This window comes from Arachis hypogaea, chromosome 16 (assembly GCF_003086295.3).
Source record: "Arachis hypogaea cultivar Tifrunner chromosome 16, arahy.Tifrunner.gnm2.J5K5, whole genome shotgun sequence".
NCBI lineage: Eukaryota > Viridiplantae > Streptophyta > Magnoliopsida > Fabales > Fabaceae > Arachis > Arachis hypogaea.
The window spans coordinates 4,809,619-4,817,826 of record NC_092051.1 but is presented as its reverse complement, the minus strand read 5'-3'; the positions used below and the strand labels follow the sequence as shown (position 1 = coordinate 4,817,826).

Below are 8,208 nucleotides of genomic sequence, written 5' to 3'. Positions count from 1 at the left end.
CTGGCTCTAGTCTGCTGTTCTGGGCCGAAAACTGGGTCAAAATAGGGTCCAAAATTGCCCCTAGCAAATTCTGCAGATTATGCAGATCGTGCATGTCACGCGATCGCGTCATCCATGCGGACGCGTCATTCGCGTTTTTCCCTGCCACGCGTTCGCGTCGTCCACTCCTCGGCGTCGCTTGTGCTTTTCCAATCCGCGCGGTCGCGTGAGCCATGCGGCCGCGTCACTGCGCTTTCTCCTCTTTCGCGCGGTCGCGTGAGCCATGCGGCCGCGTCACTTCTCGCTGGTTATCTCCTCAATTTCTTGTGTTCCTTCCATTTTTGCTAGCTTCCTTTCCAATCTCCAACTCATTCATGCCCTATAAAGCCTGAAACGCTTAACACACAGATCACGGCATCGAATGGAATAAAGGAGAATTAAAATGCATAATTAAAAGTCTCTAGGAAGTAGTTTTCAATCATGTAATAATTTCAGGAAGGAAATATAAATGCATGCTAAATTAATGAATAAGTGGGTAAGGATCATGATAAAACCACACAATTAAACACAATATAAACCATAAAATAGTGGTTTATCAGTGGAGATCACTGCCTCTTCCTCCTCTTCAAGTTCGGCCGTGTGGGATGTGTTGATGGCCTTGCACTCTCCTTTTGGATTCTCCTCTGTATTGCTTGGGAGAGTACTAGGAGGGAGTTCAGTAACTTTCTTACTCAGTTGACCCACTTGTGCCTCCAAATTTCTAATGAAGGACCTTGTTTTAGTCAAGAAACTTTGAGTGGTTTTAATTAGATCAGAGACTATGGTTGCTAAGTTAGATTGGTTCTGCTTAGGATTCTCTATCTGCTGCTGAGAAGATGATGGAAAAGGCTTGCTATTGTTAAACCTATTTCTTCCACCATTTTTGTTATTGAAGCCTTGTTGAGGCCTCTGTTGATCCTTCCATGAGAGATTTGGGTGATTTCTCCATGAAGGATTATAGGTGTTTCCATAGGGTTCTCCCATGTAATTCACCTCTTGCATTGCAGGGTTCTCAGGATCATAAGCTTCTTCTTCAGAGGAAGCCTCCTTAGTACTGCCTGTTGCAACTTGCATTCCAGACAGACTTTGAGAAATCATATTGAACTACTGAGTCAATATTTTGTTCTGAGCCAGTATGGCATTCAGAGTATCAATTTCAAGAACTCCTTTCTTCTTATTTGTCCCATTATTCACAGGATTCCTTTCAGAAGTGTACATGAATTGGTTATTTGCAACCATCTCAATGAGTTCCTGAGCTTCTGCAGGCGTTTTCTTTAGATGAAGAGATCCTCCAGTAGAGCTATCCAATGACACCTTGGACAGTTCAGACAGACTATCATAGAAGATACCTATGATGCTCCATTCAGAAAGCATATCAGAAGGACACCTTCTGATCAATTGCTTGTATCTTTTCCAAGCTTCATAGAGGGATTCACCTTCCTTCTGTCTGAAGGTTTGGACTTCCACTCTAAGCTTGCTCAATTTTTGAGGTGGAAAGAACTTTGCCAAGAAGGCATTGACTAGCTTTTCCCAAGAGTTCAGGCTTTCTTTAGGTTGTGAATCCAACCATGTTCTAGCTCTGTCTCTTATAGCAAAGGGAAAAAGCATAAGTCTGTAGACTTCAGGGTCAACCCCATTGGTCTTGATAGTGTCACAGATTTGCAAGAATTCAGCTAAGAACTGATGAGGACCTTCCAATGGAAGTCCATGAAACTTGCAATTCTGTTGCATTAGAGAAACTAATTGAGGCTTAAGCTCAAAGTTGTTTGCTCCAATGGCAGGGATAGAGATGCTTCTCCCATAGAAGTCGGGAGTAGGTGCAGTAAAGTCACCAAGCACTTTCCTTGCATTGTTGGCATTGTTGTTGTTTTCGGCTGCCATATCTTCTTCTTGTTTGAAGATTTCTGTTAGGTCCTTTTTAGCTTCTCTTAGCTTTCGCTTCAAGGTCCTTTCAGGTTCAGGGTCAGCTTCAACAAGAATGCTTTTGTCTTTACTCCTGCTCATATGAAAGAGAAGAGAACAAAAAAGTATGGAATCCTCTATGTTACAGTATAGAGATTCCTTGAGGTGTCAGAGGAAAAGAAGAATAAAAGGAGGAGGTAGAAATAGAAGAATTCGAACTTATCAAGAGGGATAGAGTTCGAATTGTTGATAGTGGAGGAGTGTTAGTCCTTAAATAGAAGGATGTCAGAAGAGGAGAAGAATTTTTGAAATTAAAGTAAAAGATTTTAAAATAATTAAAAAAAATTTTGAAAATTTGTTTGAGAATTTTCGAAAATTAAGATTGGGAAAGAAATTAAGTGATTTTTGAAAAAGATTTTGGAATTAGAAATCAAAAAGATATGATTGAAAATTATTTCGAAAAAGATGTGTTTAAGAAGATATGATTGAAAAGATATGGCTTTAAAAAGATATGATTGAGAGGATATGATTGAAAATCAATTTAGAAAAAGAAAGTTTTAAAATTAAAGTTGATTACTTGACTAACAAGAGATTAGAAGATATGATTCTAGAATTAAAATTTTTTATCCTTTCTTAATAGGCAAGTAACAACTTGAAAATTTTTGAATCAAATCATTAATTATTAGCAAGTATTGTCGAAAATAAAAAAAATGGAAAGAAATTGATTTTGAAAAGATATGATTGAAAAGATATGATTTGAAAAAGATTTGATTTTGAAAAATTATGAAAACTTGAAAAAAATTTGCATTAAAAACAAAATCTTCCCTCTTGTGTCATCCTGGCGTTAAACGCCCATAATGGTATCCATTCTGGCGTTTAACGCCCAAAACACTACCTTTTTGGGCGTTAAACGCCCAGCCAGGTACCCTGGCTGGTGTTTAAACGCCATTTTTCCTTCTTCACTCGGCGTTTTGAACGCCCAGCTTTTTCTGTGTAATTCCTCTGCTGCATGTTCTGAATCTTCAATTCTCTGTATTACTGACTTGAAAAGACCTAATCTTAAAAATTTTTTGAATTTTAATGATGAGAAACAACCAAAATGCAACTAAACATAGAAAACTAAGATCAAATAAAGAATGCATGCAGGACACCAAACTTAGAAATTTTTCATATTAGAGATACTAACAAATGGAGAATGCATATGAGAAACAACAAAAGACACTAAACAAGAGAATTTAAAGATTAGAGCAAGGAAATCATCAAGAATAACTTGAAGATCAATGAAGAACATAATGCATGAAATTTTCGAAAATTAGAAGAATGAAGACATGCAATTGACACCAAACATAAAATTAGACACTAGACTCAAACAAGAAACATAAAATATTTTTGATTTTTATGATTTTAAAAATTTTTTTGGTATTTTTCAAAAATTATTGGGAAAAGAAAAATAAGGATTTCAAAATTCTTAATAAGAATTTCCAGGAATCATGCAATGTTAGTCTAAAGCTTCAGTCTAAAAAGATTAGACATGGCTAGCCAAGCTTCAGTAGGACATTACATTCAATAGCTAAATTGATGAGGATCAATCAGCTTTTGTGATGATAAAAACATCACCTGAAACTCTAGAATTCATTCTTAAGAACTCTGAAGAACAAAATAAAATAAAATTACCTAATCTGAGCAACAAGATGAACCGTCAGTTGTCCAAACTCGAACAATCCCCGGCAATGGCGCCAAAAACTTGGTGCACGAAATTGTGATCATCAATGGCGCCATCAACATGGTACTCACAATTGTAATCTTAACTCTTTATCACAACTTCGCACAACTAACCAGCAAGTGCACTGGGTCGTCCAAGTAATAAACCTTACGCGAGTAAGGGTCAATCCCACGGAGATTGTTGGCTTGAAGCAAGCTATGGTCATCTTGTAAATCTCAGTCAGGCGGATTCAAATGGTTATGGAGGATTGATAATTAAAATATGAATAAAACATAAAATAACATAGAGATACTTATGTAATTCATTGGTGGATTTCAGATAAGCGTATGAAGATGCTTTGTTCCTCCTGAACCTCTGCTTTCCCAATGCCTTCTTCCAATCATTCGTACTCCCTTCCATGGCAAGCTTATGTTGGGTTTCACCATTGTCAATAGCTACCTCCTGTCCTCTCAGTGAAAATGGTCCTGATGCTCTGTCACAACATCGGCTAATCAGCTGTTGGTTCTCGATCATGTCGGAATAGGATCCATTGATCCTTTTGCGTCTATCACACGCCCCACACTCGTGAGTTTGAAGCTTGTCACAGTCATCCCATCCCAGATCCTACTCGGAATACCATAGACAAGGTTTAGACTTTTCGGATCTCAAGAATGCTGCCAATTGATTCTCGCCTATACCACGAAGACTCTGTTTTCATGGAATGGAGAGCTCGGTTGTTAGGCGAGGCACCCATGAGAATGATGATGAGTGTCACGGATCATCACATTCATCAAGTTGAAGAACAAGTGATATCTTAGAGAAGAAGTAGGCATGAATTGAATAGAAGAACAGTGGTAATTGCATTAATTCATGAAAAACAGTAGAGCTCCACACCTTAATCTATGGTGTGTAGAAACTCCACCGTTGAAAATACATAATTACAAGGTCTAGGCATGGCCGTGAGGCCAGCCTCCATGGTCTAAGGACTAAGCGTCCAGAGATCCCTAAATACAATAGCAAAAGGTCCTATTTATAGAGAACTAGTAGCCTAAGGTTTACAGAAATGAGTAAATGACGTAAAAATCCACTTCCGGGCCCACTTGGTGTGTGCTTGGGCTGAGCATTAAAGCTTTCATGTGTAGAGACTTTTCTTGGAGTTAAACGCCAGCTTTTGTGCCAGTTTGGGTTATTAACTCCAATTCTAGTGCCAGTTTGGGCGTTTGACGCCAGAATTTTTATGCTGACTTTGAACGCTAGTTTGGGCCATCAAATCTCGAGCAAAGTATGGACTATTATATATTACTGGAAGCCCAGGATGTCTACTTTCAATGAAATTGAGAACGCGCCAATTGGGCTTCTGTAGCTCCAGAAAATCCACTTCGAGTGCAGAGAGGTCAGAATCCAACAGCATCTGCAGTCCTTTTTCAGCCTCTGAATCAGATTTTTGCTCCCGTCCCTCAATTTCAGCCAGAAAATACCTGAAATCACAGAAAAACACACAAACTCATAGTAAAGTCCAGAATTGTGATTTTTAATTAAAAACTAATAAAAACATAATAAAAACTAACTAAAACATACTAAAAACATACTAAAAACAATGCCAAAAAGCGTATAAATTATCCGCTCATCACTATCTCAGGACTCTTGAAATAAAGATTCTGTTTGTAGAGGCACTTGAACAAATACCCTCTTATGCCAAGTTCATGATAGAGATCTTGAGTCATAAGAAGGATTGGAGAGAAACTGAAAAAGTTCTCCTCACTGAAGAATGCAGTGCATTCATTCTGAAAAGCTTCCCTGAAAAGCTTAAAGATCATGGGAGCTTTATGATACCATGCATATTAGAGGATAATTGCACCAAGATAGCTTTATGTGATCTTGGGGCAAGCATTAACCTAATACCTGCATCCACTATCAGAAATCTTGGTTTAACTGAAGAAGTCAAACCAACCCGGATATGTCTCCAACTTGCTGATGATACTAAGACAGTGCTGAAGTTCCTCCAGAATCATATCTTCAGCAGGTTTGGTGTCCCTAGAGCACTAATTAGTGATGGGGGCACTCACTTCTGCAATAAACAACTTTACTCTGCTATGGTCTGGTATGGAATTAGACACAAGGTGGCAACTCCATATCATCCACAGACAAACGGGCAAGCTGAAGTCTCTAATAGAGAACTAAAAAGAATCCTGGAATGGACTGTAAGCACCAGTAGACAGGATTGGGCAAGAAGCTTGGATGATGCTCTGTGGGCTTACAGAACAGCATTCAAGACTCCTATAGGGACCTCTCCATACCAGCTTGTGTATGGTAAGGCCTGCCATTTGCCCGTGGAACTGGAGCACAAAGCCTACTGGGCAACCAGATTCCTAAACTTTGATGCCAAATTAGATGGAGAAAAAAGATTGCTCCAGCTGAATGAGCTAGAGGAATTTAGACTCACTGCTTTTGAAAATGCCAAGCTTTACAAAGAGAAAGCAAAAAGGTGGCATGACAGAAAGCTGTCATCTAGAGTCTTTGAACCAGGACAGAAGGTTCTGCTGTTTAACTCTAGGCTCAGGCTATTCCCCGGGAAACTGAAATCCCGGTGGAGGAGACCATATGTGATTACAAGTGTGTCACCATATGGCTATGTGGAGTTTCAAGACATTGATTCTAATAAGAAGTTCATTGTTAATCGACAGAGAATCAAACATTATCTTGAAGGCAATGTTGAGCAAGAGTGCTCAAGGCTGAGGCTAGATTAAAAGCTCAGCAAGGTCCAGCTAAAGACAATAAGGAAGCGCTTGCTCGGAGGCAACCCAGCCATTAGCATGGCTTTTTATTTATTTATTTATTTATTTTTAATTATACAAGTTTAATATAAATAATATTCAAGGTAAAGTATCAATTGCATAAGTTCATAGGGTTACAGAAGGATTCAGAGTACAAAACAGGGAGAAAGAGCTCAAAATAAATAAAAAAAAAAAGAGAAAGAAAAAGGAAAAGCAAGCAGAAAAAGCCAATAGCTCTTTAAACCAAAAGGCAAGAGCAAAAAGCCAGTAACCCTTTAAACCAAAAGGCAAGGGTAATAAAAAAGAATCCAAGGCTTTGAGCATTAATGGATAGGAGGGCCCAAAGGAATAAAATCCTGGCCTAAGCGGCTAAACTAAGCTGTCCCTAACCATGTGCTTGTGGCGTGAAGGTGTCAAGGCAAAAGCTTGAGACTGAGCGGTTAAAGTCGTGATCCAAAGCAAAAAGAGTGTGCTCAAGAACCCTGGACACCTCTAATTGGGGACTCTAGCAAAGCTGAGTCACAATCTGAAAAGGTTCACCCAGTTATGTGTCTGTGGCATTTATGTATCCGGTGGTAATACTGGAAAACAAAGTGCTTAGGGCCACGGCCAAGACTCATAAAGTAGCTGTGTTCAAGAATCAACATATTGAACTAGGAGAATCAATAACACTATCTAAATTCTGAGTTCCTATAGATGCCAATATTCTGAACTTCAAAGGATAAAGTGAGATGCCAAAACTGTTCAGAGGCAAAAAGCTACTAGTCCCGCTCATCTAGTTGGAGCTAAGTTTCATTGATACTTTGGAATTTATATTATATTCTCTTCTTTTTATCCTAATTGATTTTTAGTTGCTTGGGGACAAGCAACAATTTAAGTTTGGTGTTGTGATGAGCGGATAATTTATACGCTTTTTGGCATTGTTTTCTGGTAGTTTTTAGTATAATTTAGTTAGTTTTTACTATGTTTTTATTAGTTTTTATGCAAAAATCACATTTTTAGACTTTACTATGAGTTTGTGTGTTTTTCTGTGATTTCAGGTATTTTCTGGCTGAAATTTAGGGATCTGAGCAAAAATCTGATTCAGCGGCTGAAAAAGGACTGCAGATGCTGTTGGATTCTGACCTCCCTGCACTCGAAATGGATTTTCTGGAGCTACAGAAGCCCAATCGGCACGCTCTCAGTTGGGTTGGAAAGTAGACATCCAGGGCTTTCCAGCATTATATAATAGTCCATACTTTGCTGAAAGATAAACGACGTAAACTGGCGTTTAACGCCAGTTCCATGTTCCATTCTGGCGTTAAACGCCAAAAATAGGTTACAAGTTGGAGTTAAACGCCCAAAACAGGTTACAACCTGGCGTTTAACTCCAGAAACAGCTTAGGCACATGTAAAGCTCAAGTCTCAGCCCCAGCACACACCAAGTGGGCCCCGGAAGTGGATTTCTGCACTATCTATCGTAGTTTACTCATATTCTGTAAACCTAGGTTACTAGTTTAGTATTTAAACAACTTTCAGAGATTTCTTTTGTACCTCATGACATTTTCACGTTTTACATTGTATCTCTACGGCATGAGTCTCTAAACTCCATGATTGGGGGTGAGGAGCTCTGCTGTGTTTCGATGAATTAATGCAATTACTACTATTTTTCATTCAATCACGTTTGTTTCTATTCTAAGATATTCACTCGCACTTCACCCTGATGAATGTGATGATCTGTGACACTCATCATCATTCTCACCTATGAACGCGTGCCTGACAACCACCTCCGTTCTATTTGCAATAGCTTGAGTGTGTATCTCTTAGCCTCCT

At 38.8% G+C, this 8,208-nt stretch overlaps 1 non-coding gene across 1 annotated transcript; it reads left to right on the top strand.

The window, feature by feature from the left end:
* Positions 1-1,386: 1,386 nt before the first annotated feature.
* On the top strand, positions 1,387-1,494 carry LOC112761388 (small nucleolar RNA R71). The gene has a single exon (XR_003181785.1). It is a non-coding gene; the product is annotated as a small nucleolar RNA R71 (small nucleolar RNA).
* The last annotated feature ends 6,714 nt before the right edge of the window (positions 1,495-8,208 follow it).